This window comes from Chiloscyllium punctatum, chromosome 25 (assembly GCF_047496795.1).
Source record: "Chiloscyllium punctatum isolate Juve2018m chromosome 25, sChiPun1.3, whole genome shotgun sequence".
Classification (NCBI taxonomy): domain Eukaryota; kingdom Metazoa; phylum Chordata; class Chondrichthyes; order Orectolobiformes; family Hemiscylliidae; genus Chiloscyllium; species Chiloscyllium punctatum.
The window spans coordinates 60,156,421-60,176,394 of NC_092763.1; the positions used below are offsets into that span (position 1 = coordinate 60,156,421).

Consider the following 19,974-nt stretch of genomic DNA (forward strand, 5'->3'; position numbering starts at 1 on the left):
GCAGGTCTGGCAGCATCTGTGGAGAGAAATCAGAGTTATTACTTCGCATCCAGTGACCCTTCCTCAGAACAGCATTTTGTTCAGGATAGAGTTCTGAAGAAGGGTCACTGGACCCGAAACGTTAACTTTGATTTCTCTTCAAAGATGCTGCCAGACCTGTTGAGTTCTTCCAGCAAATTGTGTTTTAGTCTCCTAAGTCTACTGAGCTTGTCAATTGGTATTCCGTTTTGGAAATTAATGAAGGCAATGATCCTCAGGGGAGAGCTGCCAGACAATGGCACAAAGTGTGTCCTAGCTGAATGGGAGAGTCGGGAGGAGAAAGAAGAATGGAAAGCAATAGTAATAGAAGATTACACAGCCAGGGATCAGACATACATTTCTGTGGTGTGAAATGTTACTCCAGGATGTGGTGTGTCATCTCCCAGGTGCCAAGATCATGGGTGACAGGGTGGTTAAAAAAGTGTTTAATATGCTTGCCATTATTGTTCAGTCCTTTGAGTGTAAGAGTTGGGACGTCCTGTTGAGGTTGTACAAGGCATTGGTGAGTCCTCTTCTGGAGTACTGTGTCCAGTTCTGGTTGCCCTGTTATAGGTAAAGCTAAAGGTAATTCAGAAGAGATTTACCGGGAGGTTGCTGGGTGTAGAAGGTTTGAGTTATAAAGAAAGGCTGGATAGGTTGGCACTTTTTTCACTGGAGCATAGGAGATTGAGAAATTACCTTATAGAGGTTTACAAAATCATGAGGTGTATAGTCAAGCTGAATGATAAGTGTCTTTTCCCTAGGATTTCAAGACTAGGGGGCAGACTTTTAAGGTGAGAGGCAAGAAATTTAAAAAAGACATGGGGGCAATTTTTTTAGAGTGTGGTTTGTATGTGGAATGATCTTCCTGAGGAAGGGGTGGATTTGGACACAGATATAATGTTTAAAAGTCACTAAGATAAGTACATGAGTAGGAAATGTTTGGAGGGATATGGGCCAGGAACAGGCAGGTGAGATTATGTTTGGCATAGATTGGTTGGTCCGAAGGGTCCCTTACGGGGGTTAACCAGAAGTTGTAGTTGACGTTGGTACCAATGACTTATAGGAAGAAAGAGCAAGTTCTGAAAGTAGAATTCAAGGAGTTAGGAAGAAAATTGAAAAGGAAGGACCTCAAGAGCGGTAATCTTAGCCTTATTCCTAGTGCCATGTAGTAATGAGGATAAGGACATGAGGACTGATCACTTGAACACATGGCTGAAGAACTGGTATGTGAGAGAGGCATCAGATTTCTGAGGAATTAGGATCAGTTCTGGGGCATGTGGAACATATAGAAGATGGAAGGCTTACTTCTTAGGACTTGATCTGATATCCTAGCAGGGAGACTGGCTAGTATAGTTTGGGTTAGTTTCAATTAGAATATCCGGAATTTGGAAACCTGAAGAGTAACACAAATTGGAAGGGAGTTAAGCTCATAAAAAGAAATTGAAAAGCTGTGATGGAGACTAAAAAACAGCAAAAACAAAGCTGAACGCTGAGTATGCCTCAAATGCAGAATGTTGTCAAAACACAAAGTTAAAGACTACTAAATGCATGTTGCATTCACAACAAGGTACATGATTAAAAGGCACAAATAGCAGCAAATTAAAATATAATTGTCATTACAGAAACACAACTGCTTGGTGACAAGGCCTGGGAATTGTATATTCAAGGATATTAGACATATAGGAGAGACAGACAAGAAAGAAAGGAGGTATATAATGCGCTGATGATGTAAGATGGGATCAGGACATTCATAAGGGAGGCTCTCTGAACAGAAGAACAATATGTACAATACATTTGTATAGAACATTTATTGAAGTTATTTATAGATTACCAAATAATAGTAGCATTGTTGGGTATGGGTTTATTAAGGAGATGAGGGAAGCTTTTAGCATGTGTAACACTGTAATCAGGGTTACTTGGATTTGCATATAAACTGGATAAACCAACTGAGCACTAAAGCTAAAATCGAGTTTCTGGGGTGTTTTAGTGATGTACTTCCAGAGCAGCATGTTGAAGAACTGAATGGATGACAGGCTATTTTGGATCCAGAATTATGTGTTGAGAAAGAGGCAATTAATCTTGTAAAAGAACTTCAGGGATGAGTGACCACAATATGACAGAATTTTACGTTACATTTTTCAGTGAGGTAGATACCTCAGGTAGATTTGTCAGGTTTCCAAATTCCAGATATTCTAATTGAAACTAACCCAAACTATACTAGCCAGTCTCCCTGCTAGGATATCAGATTAAGTCCTGCTAAGAAGTAAGCCTTCCATCTTCTATATGTTCCACATGCCCCAGAACTGATCCTAATTCCTCAGAAATCTGATGCCTCTCTCATATACCAGTTCTTCAGCCATGTGTTCAAGTGATCAGTCCTCATGTCCTTATCCTCATTACTACATGGCACTGGGAATAAGGCTAAGATTACCGCTCTTGAGGTCCTTCTTTTCAATTTTCTTCCTAACTCCTTGAATTTTACTCTCAGAACTTTTTCCTTTTTCCTATAAGTCATTGGTACCAACGTCAACTACAACTTCTGAAGGAAGGGAACCTGCATGAAACTTATGAAAGCATGTGGTGCACTTTGGCTGAACTGGATTGGGAAAATACATTGAAAAGCATGACAACATAGGCAATTGGACACTCTAAAACAAACATAAAGCACAAGGTATAGGAGGTAATGAAGATTAATAACTGGTTAACTGAAAACAGAGAGTAGGAATAAATAAGTTATTCTTATGTTGGCAGATTGCGATTATTGTGATTCTGTATTGTTCAGTACTTGGGCCCCAAATGTTTATAACATATATCAATGATTTTGGATGTTGGAACCAAGGGCAATATTTCCAAATTTTCATATGTTACAAAGCTCAGCAGGAATGTATGTTGCGAGGTAGATGTGAATCATTTTCAAGAGAATTTGGACAGGCTAAGCCATTGGCCAAGAACATGGCAGATGGAATTTAATGTGGGAAAATGCGAGGTCCCTGGTCACAATTTGCAGCATATTTCATAAATGGCAAGAAATTGAAAAGTGTAGATATACAAAAGGACTTGGGTATCCTTGTCAGTTAGTCACTAAAACTGATGTGTAGGTGCAACAAGCTATTAGAAAGGCTTATTTTCTCTCTATGGAATGCTGTCAGACCTAGAGAGTTTCTCCAGCAATTCCTGATTTCATATTAGGAAGGTTAATGGAACATTAACATTTATTGCAAGACACTTTGAATACAGGAATAATGAAGTCTAGAAGCAATTGTATAGAGCTTGGTGAGACACACCAGCATACGGTGTGTCTTCTCTCCGATCAGATTTCATTGCCATTGAAAGAACACAATGAAGGTTTATCAGACTTGTTCCCAGGAAAGCAGGACCATCCTATGAAGAGAGATTGGCCAAATTGTGCTTGTATTCTCTCATTTCAAGGAATGAAAGGTGACCTCATTGAAACATACAAAATATTTAAAGGGATAGATATTGTTGATGCAGGTAAGATGTTCCCACTGGTTGTGGAGTCCAGAACCAGGGAGTAGAAATGAGAAATAATGGAGATGCAATTTACAAGTGTGATGAGGAATTTCTTTAATCAGCGCTTGTTCAATCTTTGGAATTCTCTACCCAAAGGTTGTGGAAGCTTAGTTTTTGAGTATATTTAAAGAAGAGTTTGGCAAACTTTTAATGATTAATAACATAAAGAGTTATGGAGACAGTGTGGATAAGATGTATGTGTCAATAACCATGATTGCATTGAATGTTGTGGCAGACATGAAAGGATTAATCCTATTCTTATGCTCTTACATTGAGGTGGAAGTGCTGACGTTGGACTGGAGTGGATTAACTCAAAGGTCACATAACACCAGGTTATAGTCCAACAGACTTATTTAAAATCACAAGGTTTTGGAGCACTGCACCTTCATCAAGTGAAGTGACACTTCACCTGATGAAGAGGCTACGGTCTGAAAGCTTGTGATACAAAATAAATCTGTTGGACTATAACCTGGTGTGTGACGTTTGACTATGCTCCTACATTCCGAGAGATTGGAAGCCTCTTCTCCTAGCATCGGTTTTTTTCTTACATAATGTCAGGTTTATTGCCTGCATTACTCTATCTGGAATCTAATCCCATACATTGATTACTTTATATACAGAAACATTTATTGATTTGTCTGAAAAATCTCTCTACAGTTTGAATCAATATCCCCTAATATTGCTTCTGCTGGCTAATTGTAAGTCCAGCCATGTTCTAGCTTAGTTTTCTCTATATTTAGGTTGATCTTTCAGATGTCTCTTTTTACAAGACTGAAAAGTTAAGGCCCTTTAACCTTTTGAGATAGCTCATACCATGTCTCTGTGGATTAGTCTTGTGACTCTTCTGTGCTGTCTCACGCACTGAAATGTTTCTGCCGCTCCTAGTCGCCAGGAACTGAATTGGCATTAAAGGAAAAGATTGACTAGAGTATTTAAATCTTTTACCATTACCGTTTTTGACTAACATTCTTCTCTTTTGTTAAAGGTCAACATTCTGTGAGCTTCGATGATTGCGACTCTACATTAGTTAGTAGTCTTTAGCATCAAGTTTATTAAACTCCCGGATCTTGTTCAACTTCATTGTTAGCTATTTCAATTACATTCATGAGCTATGGGTTTCATTTTCTTAAATTGTGTTGTGATGCATTAAATTTCATTTGCCATTGTTCTGCCTACTTCTGGACTTCGAACTCATTCTGTAGTTAATGAATTGCCATTCAATTCCACTCTTTTTCTCAGTTTGGTTTCATTCGCAAATCTGACCACTAAAGAATCAATATCATATGTGACAAATGGAAAGATTAGTTGTCTTTGCTCTAAACCTTGAGGTTAGTAACTGTTTTTCCCTGTACCTCCACCACGCCACTCCCCCATCCCACAGTACCCCACAGCTCCATCCACCCTACCCCTCCCCCACCAATCCTTAATTGGCCCTTCAGCAAGAACATGTTCAACTTTGAAAGCAAGAAACAGGAGAAGCTGTTTAAAAAAATGACAAAATGATCTGAGGAGTCTGACCTCAGTTACTTAAGGGTTGAGTTCTGTAACTAGTCCTGCATCAAGAATGCACTAAACTTTAAATGTAGCCAACATTAGAAAAGATACTGCAAAAAGGGCTTTTTAAATAGACATTTTTCAGAAATCAGTCAAATTCTGAATGACTTTTTCAATATTCTTCAGTAGCAGCTAACGAAGCGAACAGATATATGCTAAGAAAGCATATGTGTTTACAAACTGTAGAACTGTAAACAATACCTGTGGATTGGGAATCATTGCAATTTGGGACAACTAAACTAAAGAACTAGCTGGAACACCAGAAGCAACTTTTCAGAAGTAGCATTTGAAGGGTTAATAGTATAAACGCACTTTGAAGTTACAGGAATAGTTGAGCTTTTGTATTATAATGACTTATAATAAAAAGAAGCATGAAGCTGATATTAATAAGTTTAGTCAGTTGGCAGCACAGAAATGGAGTGCTGCTGCAAAGTGAAGTATCTTATTGAAGTTATTCATTTATTGCTCATCAGGACAATTCACAAGAAAGCAACCCGTGGAAAACCAGTACTTATATTGCATGGAAGGAGACTGTTGATTGATTGGCAAAAAGATTCTAATAGATAGGAGAATGCACTGATTTATGATGACTGACCAGTTTAAGTTTTAAATTAGGCAATTTTTTTCTTTATTCATTCACAGGATGGGGGCGTCGCTGGCTAGGCTAGCATTTATTGCCCATCCTAATTGCTCAGAGGGCAGTTAAAAGTCAACTACATTGCTGGGGTCTAGAGTTACATATAGGCCAGACCTTCCCTAAAGGTCATTAGTGAACCAGATGGGTTTTTACTCAACGATTGGCAATGGATTCATGGTCATGATTAGACTCTTAATTCCAATTATTTATTAAATTCAAAATCCACTATCTGCATGGTGGGAATGTTACCTCTGGAGTAACAATCCAGTGAGAACACCATAAGGCCATCTGATTGGTCAAGACAATGCCTTTGAAATTAAGTATCATGTATTTTGTTGAGTTGAAACATGTGCAATGCGTGTACATGTTCTTTCTGTCTGCAAAGAACAGGCCTCTTTCTATTAATATACGTTACTACCAGTACATACAAGTATCCCACACTTTGAGACTGGCTGACGATCCTAAATTAATTGTCATTGCAATTGTTTGCTTGTTTAGGATTATTCAGCAAATGCTGTCCAATTGCAGCATGATATCTAACATTAGATACTGTTATGACATAGCCATGAACCCCTCTGTTAATTTACACTAAGAAAAGCTCACCTTGCGTCGTGATCTGCTAAAATATGAGTGACAGAGAACTCCCAATTTCCACTATTTAAAGAAAATAATATCAATTTATTATTTCACTTTAAAAGTGAACATTGAACAACAACTATTCACAACTCTAAGCCTCTCTTTTTCTTAACTGCTTATTACCTGCCTCCAACTCTATACCAATATATTGTCCAATAAAACACTTATTAAAATTACGTCAACTTAATTTTGAAACCATACAGTGGCTGTAGTCTTTAGAGTCATTCTCCTTTTGGCTGAAGATCTCCCTGGATCATCATCATTCTTTTTACTGTGAATATGTTTCATATAAAAAGGTATTTTTGATAGAGCGTCTTGGGTCTTTCTTGATGGCAGTTACTCTGTCTGACTTTCAAAATGCCTGCCTTTTTTATACCGCCAATATCAGATTGTCTCATTGGTTTGAGGTTGGCAACACAATAAATTCAATCTTGATTGTGTTTTAGTATCCTGAGGCATACTTTAAACGGATTGGTTAAATTCAAATTGTTGGTAAAACAGTAACCAACCCAGGTATCCATTTCACAGCCAAATGTTACATATTTTCAATTTTCCAATACACTCTGAGACTGCTAGCTAGTCATATGACAGATGCTTGTAAGCTCTCAGTGCAGCACAGCATTCACTCTCTCTTAAAGGTAAGGTACATGCCTTCAACTTCATAACAACACTCAGTTGGGAGTTGCCCTTTTTTACGGTGTGAACATTAAACATGATTCTGCCATTGGACAGTATTTGCTGGATAATCTGGAGTGTGTGAAAAATATTGCTGACAACCAACCACAGCCCACATGCGAACAAATCATTGGGCGGCACGGTGGCACAGTGGTTAGCACTGCTGCCTCACAGCGCCGGAGACCCGGGTTCAATTCCCGCCTCAGGCGACTGACTGTGTGGAGTTTGCATGTTCTCCCCGTGTCTGCGTGGGTTTCCTCCGGGTGCTCTGGTTTCCTCCCACAGTCCAAAGATGTGCAGGTCAGGTGAATTGGCCATGCTAAATTGCCCGTAGTGTTAGGTAAGGGGTAGATGTAGATCTCGATGAATATGTCGGGGTATGGGTGGGTTACGCTTCGGCGGGGCGGTGTGGACTTGTTGGGCCGAAGGGCCTGTTTCCACACTGTAGGTAATCTAATCTAATCTAAAAAAAAATCAGCACTCTCCTCTCATGCAGTGCAAACATCAGATTTTCCCCCTGAATTGTATCCTTGGAGATTGTCTGACAAATGCAAAATGGAAAGCTTCGACAAAGTGTGTTTTTAAACATTTACCACTTTCGCCACTCAGAAAGGCTTAGCCTGAACATTTTTCATTAAGAGTATAAGACGGGAGATTTCGATTCACGCCTCCTAATCTCGTCACCACATTGGAAAAACTCTACCAACAAAAACTCATATCCCCTATCGTTTCAATAGTTAATATATTCTTTCTCAGAGTTGACTGTACTGCAGTTCTATTTTTTTTTCTGGGGCTTTTCTGTGAATCTCCTATAAGACTCTCCTGAAACACGTCTTTTTTTCTGTCAAGGTTTCAGTCACCTCTCTTGACACACCGTGTCTGACCCAGGTTGACCATGTTGTTGGGATAGCTTACTGTGTTGAATGTGCTCTGTTAACGTTGTTATGATTCAGTGAGTCAACATCTCCAAACAGCTTCTGCAGTCGCAAAAATCACTCCTTTCAATCTGTGTGCATCCTGTGGATATTCATGTCAAGCATAATTTCAAAATAATTTTAACACAGCTTCTGAATTATTAAATTATTAGTTCTTCATTGGTTCCCATGGTAACCATTGCAGTCTATTGTTCATTGAGTGAATAAAAGAAGTTACTAGCTTCATCAATGTTTTGGCTTAATGAGAAATAATTTGTTGCATTAATAGGAATTTGTATATCCAGGATATATTAGAATAAAACTATAAGCCACATATTACTTTTTTGAACTAGCCTTTGTCGCATACAAATTTTATCTGAGCTCTTCATACGATGTGCAATTGTCAACATATATAAATGGATTCAGTTTTCATCTTCACTGTCTGGTGGAGTGTATCGATTACTTGTTGTAAATCCATCTTACTTTCATTTGCCAGTTTACTGCCCATCTGGTGGAGGTGAAAATTATTCCTCACTCCTGTCAAGATAGACAGCTCAAGGTCCCTCCTGCTTGATAATTTGAAACTGCAATTCTAAATAATTCCAAAAGATGGCACTCTGTGACACAGTTGACGACAGATTGTTGTAAAAGTCTTGTTTTTTATAGAGTATTTTACCATGTTTCGGAAACAATAAAAGCTGCTTCTTTTAAAAAAATAAAGTGCAAGCACTTTATTATGAGGGCAGGCATGGCAGCCCAAAAGGTTTTTACAAATACGTTAAGGACAAAAGGGTAATGAGGGAGCAAATAGGGCCCCTCAAAGATCAGCAAGACGGCCTTTATGTGGAGCCGCAGGAGCTGGAGAAGATTGTAAACAAGTATTTTGCATCAGTGTTTACTGTGGAAAAGGATATGGAAAATATAGAATGTAGGGAAATAGATGGTGACATCTTGAAAAACGTCCACATTACAGAGGAGGAAGTGTTGGATGTCCTGAAATGCATAAAGGTGGATAAATCCCCAGGACCTGATCAGGTGTACCCTAGAACTCTGTGGGAAGCGAGGAAAGTGATTGCTGGGTGTCTTGCTGAGATATTTGAATCATCGATAGTCACAGGTGAGGTGTCAGAAGACTGGAGGTTGGCTAATGTAGTGCCACTGTTTAAGAAAGGTGGTAAGGACAAGCCAGGGAACTATAGACCAGTGAGCCTGACATCGATGGTAGGCAAGTTGTTGGAGGGAATCCTGAGGGACGGGATGTACAGGTAATTGGAAAGGCAAGGACTGCTTAGGGATAGTCAACATGGCTTTATGCGTGGGAAATCATGTCTCACAAACTTGATTGAGTTTTTTGAAAAAGTAACAAAGAGGATTGATGAGGGCAGAGTGGTAGACATGATCTATATGGACTTCAGTAAGGCATTCGACAAGGTTCCCCATGGGAGACTGATCAGCAAGGTTCAATCTCATGGAATACAGGGAGAACTAGCCAATTGGTTACAGAACTGGTTCAAAGGTAGAAGACAGAGAGTGGTGGTGGAGGGAGGTTTTTTAGACTGGAGGCCTGTGACCAGTCGAGTGCTACAAGGTCAGTGCTGGGTCCACTACCTTTTGTCATTTACACAAATGATTTGGACATGAACATGGGAGGTATAGTTAGTAAGTTTGCAGATGAGCCCAAAATTGGAGGTGTAGTGGACAGTGATGAAGGTTACCTCAGATTACTATATGGACCTCAGTAAGGCGTTCGACAAGGTTCCCCATGGGAGACTGATTATCAAGGTTAGATCTCAGGGAATACAAGGAGAACTAGCCATTTGGTTACAGAATCAGATGGCACCAACTTTTGGAGGAGTGGCAGATGGCATTTAATTTAGATAAATGCGGGGCGCTGCATTTTGGGAAAGCAAATCTTAACAGAACTTATTCACTTAATGGTAAGGTCCTAGAGAGTGTTGCTGAACAAAGAGACCTTTAAGTGCAGTTCATAGCTCCTTGAAATTGGAGTCTCAGGTAGGTAAGATAGTGAAGAAGGCATTTGGTATGCTTTCCTTTATTGATCAGAGTATTGAGTACAGGAGTTTGGAGGTCATGTTGCGGCTATACAGGACATTGGTTAGGGCACTTTTGGAGTATTGCATGCAATTCTGGGCTCCTTCCTATTGGAAGGATATTGTGAAACTTGAAAGGGTTCAGAAAAGATTTACAAGGGTGTTGCCAGGGTTGGAGAATTTGAGCTCCAGGGAGAGGGTGAACAGGCTGGGGCTATTTTCCCCGGAGCATCGGAGGCTGAGGAATTACCTCATAGAGGTTTATAAAGGGGCATGGATAGGATATTAAGATAAAGTCTTTTCCCTGGGATGGGGGAGTCCAGAAGTAGAGGTTATAGTTTTAGGGTGAGAATAGAAAGATATAAAAGGCAGCTAAGGGGCAACTCCTGAGGGGGAAGTTTTTTCATGCAGTGGATGGTGCGTATATGGAATGGGCTGCCAGAGGAAATGGTGGAGGCTGGTACAATTGCAAAATTGAAAAGGCACCTGGATGGGTATGTGAATCGGAAGGGTTTAGAGGGATATGGACCAAGTGCTGGCAAATAGGACTAGATTAGGTTGGGACATCTGGTCAGCATGGACAAGTTGGACCGAAGGGTCTGTTTCCGTGCTGTACATTTCTATGACTCTATTTAAAAGTAATTGGAAATAATTTGTTTGTGTTGGCAATGACAGAGGGAGGAATAAACTCATGTTCATTTTCAGGATAGAATGAAGCCATCAGGTCAGTCAAGTTTGTGTTGTTTCTTCTGTGTGTAATTCTAATCCTAATCGCCATGATCTCTTCATGTAGTCCTAAATTTAGCTCAGCTCCAAATGCTGATTCAATTTTGCTGTAAAAGCTAAAACATTCCTCTGCCTCAACTAATTCCTCTGGTAAAGCTACAACAGATCTCTGAAGAAAGACATTTTGTCTAATTAGCCTCTGAAAACAAGCTGGAATTATGTTAACAACTCTGTATATACATTGAATTATAGAGATTTTATATGTTACAAACATTATATAACTCCTTATTGCTTTCGCTGTTCTGGTGAACAAACTGTCAATATCTCAACTAATGTTCACGTAATTGTAGTTCAGATTCCTGGTACGTCCGTGTTGAATCTATAATTTGTATTCTTTGTAGTTTTGTAGCAGGGGTTGGTTAGCTCACTTGGCTGAATGACTGGCTGGTCTGTGATATAGAGAAGATGCCATCAGTGTAAGTTTAATTCCTGCTATTGGCTGACATTACAATGAAGGACTCTCCTTCTCAATCTCATCCCCTTGCCTGAGGCATAGTGACCATCAGGTTAAACCACAATCAGCCATCTCTTCCCAATGAGACGGAAGGCTTGATATGTCTATAGTGACTTTAGCTTTAGAAGCCTTTTCATGTGGAGTGCCACAGTTGTACTTCCTATGCCAACATAACTGTTTCTTTGTAAAATTTTGCATTTATATATTTACTTATAAAACCAAAGATCTAATGGGTTTCTTGAAAAACTTGATTAATCTAAATTGCCACCCACTTGCTTGGGTTAAGCAATTTTTTATTCCAAGTTTTCCCTTTTACTGATCCTTTATTTTTCTTCCTTTTGCATTTGTCATTCAGGAGGCTATGTGCCTACCATGGGAAAGGGTCAGGGTGGGGTAACAGGGTCTGTAGAGAAATGATAGGTATGGAAAGGTATAATCACAATGCTCTGACTATGGAGGTGTGGGAGAGACTTGTTGGAAGCTGGTCTTTTCTTCTTCACCACATTTGTATGCTCCTGGCTACAATGAAGCTTTGCCAGAAGAACTCCATTGCAGAGAGTCCATTAAACTGAAGTCTGTTTTAATTGTTCAGGAGTAAGTAAAGATTTCATAGAATCCTCATAGTGTGAGAGCAGGCCATTCAGCCCATCGACCTGTCCTGAAATAACATTTTGTCTGCGCTATATCTGAAATATAAAACAATCTGATAAAGTAAGCATATTTTGAATGACTAGGCTGATCAATAGAATGACTATCAATGATGTATTTTAATCCTCAGATCAGCACAGAATGTGCTAAACATTGGGTAAAGCTACTAATATAAGTTTAAAAATCACACAACACCAGGTTATAATCCAACAGGTTTATTTGGAAGCACTAGCTTTCGGAGCACTGTTCCTTCAGGAAGTTGTTGAGGTGGACTATAAGACACAGAATTTATAGCAAAAGATTACAGTGTCATGCAACTGAAATGATATATTGAACTAACTTATATTGTTGTTAAGTCTTTTATCTTTTAGAATGGGTTGCAGGTTTCAGTTCATTAATATGTAAATCCTAGAACTTCTTTTAAGTCACATTCTTGATATAACTTAAAGTTTTATAAAAAAAAAAAGGTGACATCTCAGCTCAGACAATGCATTAAAGGTGTGAGGTCAGAGTCTAGCTGTATCCCAATCTTGAATCAGACTGATTCTATTTCCAAGGTGGAATTTACAAAATATTACATGGATTGACTGCCTGCAGATTGTGCATGTTTTGAGCAAAATAGAATGTATCTGAAAATATAATTCTGCAAATATAAATTCACCCCATAGACTTCTATATGGGTGTGCATGCATGAAAGAGAGAGAGAGAGAGAAAGAGTGTGTGGGTATGTAAATGTGCGTGTGAGTATGAGTGCATGTGAGAGTGTGTGTGTGTTTGCGTATGTGCAAGCTTGGCAAAGTGTGTGTGTGAGTGAGAGAGAGAGAGAGTGTTTGTTTGTGTGTGTGAGTATGATGGAGTATAAGCCTGTAAGAGGGTGTGAGTGTGAGTGCAGGGTGTATATGTGTATGTGAAAGGGTCTGCATGAGTGTATAAGTATGTAATTGTGTTTGTGTATGTGTGTGAGAGAGAGAGTGTATAGTGTAGTGGGGTCAGCTATAGTGTGACATGAATCCAAGGTCCCGGTTCAAGCCATCCTCATGGGTATCGAGCTTGGCTATTAGGCTCAGCTTGGCCACTTTGCATTGTTGCCTATCTCTAAGTCAGCTCAGAGGATGATCACCCGAAGATGCGAGGCCGAATGCCCCAGACTGCTGATGTGTTCTCCGAACCCCCCCCCCCCCCCCCCCAACCCCAGCCACCCAACACGGCCCCCCCTCCCCCCCCCCCCCCTCCCCCCCACCCCCTTCCCCCCCGGGTCTGGTGGTTGTTGCACAGTGTCCATTCATTCGTTGTCATAAGGTCTGCTCAGTGTTGCCAATGTACCATGCCTCAGGGCATCCTTGCCTGTAGTGTATGAGATAGACAACGTTGGTTGAATCACATGAGTACCTGCGCTTACATATTAATGAACCGAAACCTGCCACTCATTCTAAAAGATGAAAGACTAAGCAACAGTCTAGGTTTGTTCAATACATCATTTCAGTTGTGTGACACTGTAATCTTTTGCTATAGATTCTGTATCATATGGTCCTCTTCACTAACTATCTGATGAACAAGCAGTGCTCCGAAAGCTAGTGCTTCTAAATAAACCTGTTGGACTATAACCTGGTGTTGTGCAATTTTTAACTTTGTCCACCCCACATCATGGCTACTAATATAAGGTTCTGAGAAAATAACATAATCCCAATCTCAGAGGAGTATGCATTCCTAGTCTAGTGTGGTATTTTTAATTTCTCAGGTTAAAGTTGTGTTGGAGATAGTCTTCCATGTTGAGAGTATGGTGCTAGAAAAGCACAGCAGGTCAGGCAGCATCCGAGGAGCAGGTGAATCAATGTTTTGGACAAAAGCCCTTCATCAGGAATGTTGCACAAAACATCGTTTCTCCTGCTCCTCGGATGCTGCCAGACTTGCTGTGCTTTTCCAGCGCCACACGCGCAACTCTAATCTCCAGTATCTGCAGTCCTCACTTCGCCTCTCATCTTCCATGTGTCAACTATATTCCTGATGAAGGGCTTTTGCCCGAAACGTCGATTTTCCTGCTCCTTGGATGCTGCTTGACCTGCTGTGCTTTTCCAGCACCACTCTAATCCTCAACTATATTCAAGCCTACCAAATATCACTGGCAACACGGGGGAAGTAACACATCCAACAGCTTGTGCTTCATACAGCGTCTGTAAACCTACAGTTGTACCTTTACACTTTGAGTTTGAGAATGCAATGTCCGTGTCCTCAATTGAGATTGTCACTCCTCTGTCCAGGTGCAAGTAATTGAACCTTGCAAGCCATAACAAAAATGCTTCTCAACAATATAAATGACCTATTTTAAGACATTCAATGTAAAAGAGTCAAATTTGTAAACAATACCAACAAGGAGGGATATTGATATCAGAAGAGACAGCTCAGAAATTACAGAATAAACTGGACAAGATTTCAAGTGGACCAAAAAAAACCTTATAAAGTAAACACATGTAAAAAGCTACACAGGGAATGAAAAATACTTCATCATATGTCTTGGTTGGTGTTCAAATAGTTAATGAGGTAAATGAAAGAAACCAATAGTGATTTGAATAGACAACCTTAAAGGTTAATAATTAATGTTGAACAAAATCAAAAAATGCTGGAGAAACTCATCAGGTCCGGCAGCATCTGTGGGGAGAGAAAAATAACATTTTGACCTTTCGTCAGAACTGAAAACATCTGGGAATTGGTATTTGTGCTGATGACAGGGGCCATGGTTGGTAGAGATGGGGGGAGGAATGACATGAATAGATGGCGGAGTACCCAGAGAGAAAGAGAGAATAAAAAGGAAATCCGATAAAGGAATTGCTGCTAATAAGCCAGGAGAGAAGTAAATGCTGAATAGTGACCAAGTGTGACCATTTGAAGATGGGTTGGCTGCGCTGGGAGCAACCCATCCAGGGCAATGAAGGGAGGAGAAAGTGAGGATGCAGATGCTGGAGATTAGAGTTGAGAGTCTGGTGTTGGAAAAGCACAGCAGGTCAGGCAGCATCCGAGGAACAGGAGAATCGACGTTTTGGACATAAGCCCTTCATCAGGAATGAGGCTTGTGGACTGGGTGGGGTGAGAGATAAATGGGAGGAGGGTGGGGTGTTCACCTCCATCCCATTTATCTCTCAGTCCCCCGGCCCACAACCCTCATTCCCGATAAAGGGCGTATGCCCGAAACATCGATTCTCCTGTTCCTCGGATGCTGCTTGACCTGATGTACTTTTCCAGCACCAGACTCAAAGAAGGGAGGAGAGTGCTCATCTTCTGAAACTGTTAAGCTCAATTTTGAATCCTGAAGCCAATAAGGTACTGAAGTAAAATATGTGTTGTCATTCCAGCTTGCTTTGAGCTTCCTTAAAGCACCACAGCAGACCTGAGACAGAAATGTTGACATGGGAACATGGTGCTGTGTTGAATTGGCAAGGAACTGAATGCTTAGGATTATGTTTTCAGATAGAACTGCAGTATTGTGTGTAAATTGGTCACCCAGTCTGCATTTCATCTCCCCAACATGGAGGAGACCTCATTGTGAGCAGTGAATAGAGTAGACTTCTTTGAGTAAAATGCTAGTTCACCTAGAAGATTTGTCTGGGGCCTTGGATAGTGAAGAGGGAGGAGGTAACCAGGTAAGTGTAGCACCTTCTGTGATTGTATGGGAAGTTGCCATGGGGTCTTTGAGAGGTGCTGGGAGTGGAGAAGGTGTGAACCAGGGTGTCCCAGAAGGAACAGTCCCTGTGAAATGCTGACAAGGGCAGGTAGGGGAATATGTGTCTGGTGATGGCATCCCACAAGAGGTGGTGTCAAATAAAATCAAAATATTGTGGGTGATGGCTTTGGATGTGGAGGCTGTGGGGTGAAAATTGAGGATGAGGAGGACCGTATCATTTTTGTGGTTGGGGAGGACAGAACTGCAGGAAATGGTTTGGTCTTGGCTGAGGGCCCTGTTAACCACAGTGGCAGGGAAACCCTGTCTGAGGAAAAAGGTGAATATTTTGGAGGCCCCCTTACAAAGGTGGCATCATTGGAACAAATGCAACAGAGATGGAGAAACTGGGGGAATGGAATGGAGTCCTTACAGGAGACAGAGGGTGAGGATGTATAATCAGTGGGTGAGTGCATATGTAATGGATATTAATGACCAGTCTATCCCTGGAAATGGAAACAGATGTCAAGGAAGGGAAGGGAGGAGTCTGAGATGGACAAACTGAGGGTGAGAGAAAGATGAAAATTGGAAGCAAAATTGATAAATTTTCACAATTCCATATGAGAGAAGAAAGCTACACTAATTATGCCATTGAGGTTTCAGAGAAAGAGTTGAGGATGGGACCTGAAAGCATTGGAACAAGCAATATCCAATGAGCCCCACAGAGAGATAGGCAAATCTGGGCCCATGTGGGTATCCATGGCCACATCTTTGACCTGAAGAAAGTGAGAGGAATTAAAGGAGAAGTTGTTTAAAGTGAGGAAGGACTTTGCCAGATGTAGGAGGGTGGTTGTGGTTGGGGACAGCTCAGACCCTCTTTCAAGGAAGAAGCAGAGATCCCTCTGAGTGTCCTGATGGGGAATGGCCATGTAGAGGTATGGCACATCCATGGTGAAGAGGAAGGGACTGGCTCTAGCATTTGTGAAATTTAAAAACCGACATAATGCATCTGAAGAATCGTGGATTTAAGTGGAAAGCATTTGGCTAAGGGGAGAAAATAATTTAAACAAGATATGAAGAAATAAGTTCTGTGGAGCAGGAACAGGCTTTAAATAACGAGTCTTGCCATGCAGTTCTGTTTGTTGATTTACAAAGCTAGAAGTGGACTGTATGGTGTTGGAGTGGAAGTGGTAGAAGAGATCTCCAGATGAGATAAGGTTAGTGATGGTTGTGGAAACATTAGCTTGATGTTCAATGGTGGGGGTCTTAGTTTGGGAAGTAAGAGAGGTTTGAGAGCCAGGCAATGATGATTTCCCACAAAAAAAATCCAACCATTACCTATTGACATTCAAGACCATTCCTAATGCTGAATATCTCATTATTCAGAAACCAAACTGGAGCAATCATATTAATTACAAGAGTAGGTCAAAGGTTGGGAATTCTGCAGTGAATAAACTGACCTCTTGACACTCCGAAGCTTGTCCACATCTACAAAGCACAATCAGGAGTGTGATGAAATATGCCTCCACTCTCCCAGACTTGTCTGGTCAATGCAGATCCTACAATACAGAAAAGAGTTCAATGCTATCCAGTACAAAGTAGCCCTTTTTGTTGGATGACATTCCATCCACCAACTTTGACTTTTATTCCTAATATAATGACAGCAGAAGATACCATCTGCAACATGCAATTTCCCAAGATTCTTTAGCACCTTGTGAACCTACAACCCCAACAATTTAAAAGGACAAAGAAACAGATATATGGAAAGAAGAACTCCTGCAAGTTCCCCTCTAAGCCAACTCTATCTTGATTTAGAACTGTCAAATAAGATCAAAATATTGTGGGTGATGGAGATCTGAAATTAAAATAGAATATCTTAGAGAAACTGAGCACACTGATATGCTGGACTCTACAGACGCTGCCAGGTCTGCTCAATTTCTCCCTCACATTATTTTTATTGTCTCACTTGGAATTACTATTTTTATAATTTATTCATAAGATGTGGGCATTGCTAGCTGGGCCAGCATCTATTGACCATCCATAGTTACCATCGAGAAGGTGGTGGTGAGCTGTCTTCTTGAACCACTGCAGTCCATGTGCTGTAGGTACATCCACAATGCCATTAGGGAGGGAGCTGCAGGGCATTGTCTCCGTATTATTGAAGGATCAGTGATATATATTCAAGTCAGGATGGTGAATGGCTTTGAGGAGAACTTGCAGGTGGTCCTGTGCATTTGCTGCCCTTGTCCTTCCAGATAGCAGCGGTCAAAGGTTTGAATTATATTGCCACTCTTTCACTGTCACTGAGCCAAAATTCTGAAATTCAATCCCCGCAGTGCTATGGTTGTGCCTGCATTACTGATGTGCAATAAATGAGGCCCAGCCTGGGATACCCACATCCTAAATGTTAGGTCTCATTGCTTTGAGATCCTAAACTGTTCTAAAAGTCCAGATAATGTGTGATGGAATACTCCCCACTTTCCTGGGTGAATGCAGATCCAACAACACTCAAGGAGCTTGACACCATCCAGGACAAAGACCACTTGATTAACACTACATCCACAAGCATCCACTCCCTCCACCACCAGTGCTGAGTAACAGCAGCGTGTACTATTGACAAGATGCGCAGCAGAAATTCACCAAAGATTCTCAGACAACACCTTTCAAGCTCACAACCACTTCCAACTAGAAGGACAAGGCCAACAGATATATGGGAACACAACCATCTTCAACTTTCCCTTCAGGTCACTCACCATCCTGACTTGGGAATATATTGCCATTCCTTCACTGTTGCTGGTCCAAATCCTGGAATTCTCTCCTTAATGGCATTGTGGGTCAACCCACAGCAGGTGGATAGCAGTGGTTCAAGAAGACAGCTCAACACTGCCTTCTCAAGGGCAAATAAGGCTGGGCAATAAATGCTGGCCAGCAGTGATGCCAACATCCAATAAACGAGTAAAAGAAAATCATCATTATGGGAGTTGCAAATGGCATGCTCATTATTTACCTGTTCAGACATGTGTACAGCTAAAGAGTCAAGAGAGATTGAAATGCTGGAGATGGTACACATAAGCCAGCACCAGGTCTCATTTATGAAGATGTTCAGGAGAAGCATTATTTTTCAGCTAGGAAAGGAATTAACTAGGACAGGATTGTTTCAAGGTAAATAAGATTCTTGATGGTATTAAATAAAAGTGAACCTGGAATATTATTTTAAATTACACTGCAGAACCAAAAGTACAGGTTCAATCCCGAGAAGAATGCTGATGGATCAGCTATTAGAAAATGTTTATTCACACACAAATTGTTTCAGATTCATCATTGTGTGCAATACATTTATAAATAGAATGGAGCCACAAACTCTAGAATTATGGTGGTAACAGTTGGATAATACAATGGATGGTTAAATGAATGAACTGAAAGACCTGGCTCATCTCTAATTATAGTGCAAGATGGTTAAATAAGTAACAATCTTGCTGTGTGATTGTATTCCTATTCTACTCCATTATCCAGTTTAACAGTGATATCAAGTTTGGCAAAGAGCCAAGAATAGAATGCAAAGTGGATAACGCGCTGTAAACATCCAGCACAATGTTGTTAGTGATAACTGAGAGAATATTTATTTTATTTGCTTAATTTCAACATATATTATTGAAGAACACAGTCTTTTTAGCAAGTAAATATGTAAGAAAGCATTCATAAAATAATTAAAATCAATTTTATCACATTTAGCAATATGGTGTTTAACAGTTCATCATTTCATGCTTACATTTTAACTAAACATCAGATGAACTGTTTGCTCTCGCTTGATAGGAGCATTAAACTTTACATTTGCACCCGATGATGCAGTTTTCACACCTAAACACATTGATTGCCAAAAGTGCTTCAGCCTAGACATGTGATGACCTGAAAAAGACTCCGGAACATCTTTGAATTTGTTACTTGACAATTTTCACATTTCAAACAATAATTGTACTCACACAACGCCTTCAAAATAGTAAAATTCCCCAAGGCACTTCACAGGAGCATGGTGAAACTAAATTTCACATAAAGCCACTCAGGAAGATGTCAGGCAGATGATCAAAAGATTGGTTGAAGTCAGTGATTTAAAGGAACATCTTAAAGAAGGAAAGAGAGGGAGTGAGTTGGAGAGATATAGGGAAGCAATTTTGTAGTGTAGGAACTGGACAGCTGCAAGACATAGTGTCATGACAACGGATCAGAACCGAGAGTGCTATGGAAAATTTTTAGCATTTAATATCAAAATATATTCTTTTACAAGAGGACTGCTGTAGACAAAATAAAAAGACTGCAAATGTAAATTCAGTTCTGCCTGGCAAAGTCCTCTGTGTGATACAAGGAGCCTCATACCTGTGAAATGGAGGGAGATTTCAAACAGAGAGAAAGAGTGACAT

The 19,974-nt window shown here is 40.4% G+C and overlaps 1 long non-coding RNA gene across 1 annotated transcript in view; it reads right to left on the reverse strand.

The window, feature by feature from the left end:
- Positions 1–19,685, reverse strand: part of LOC140495985 (uncharacterized) — a 108,451-nt gene extending 88,766 nt beyond the window's left edge. The window contains exons 1-2 of the long non-coding RNA XR_011964136.1: positions 19,540–19,685; positions 17,020–17,118 (exon numbers count right to left, since the gene is read on the reverse strand). This is a non-coding gene — a long non-coding RNA (uncharacterized lncRNA). The remainder of the gene's footprint in view (positions 1–17,019; positions 17,119–19,539) is intronic.
- Positions 19,686–19,974: the final 289 nt, after the last annotated feature.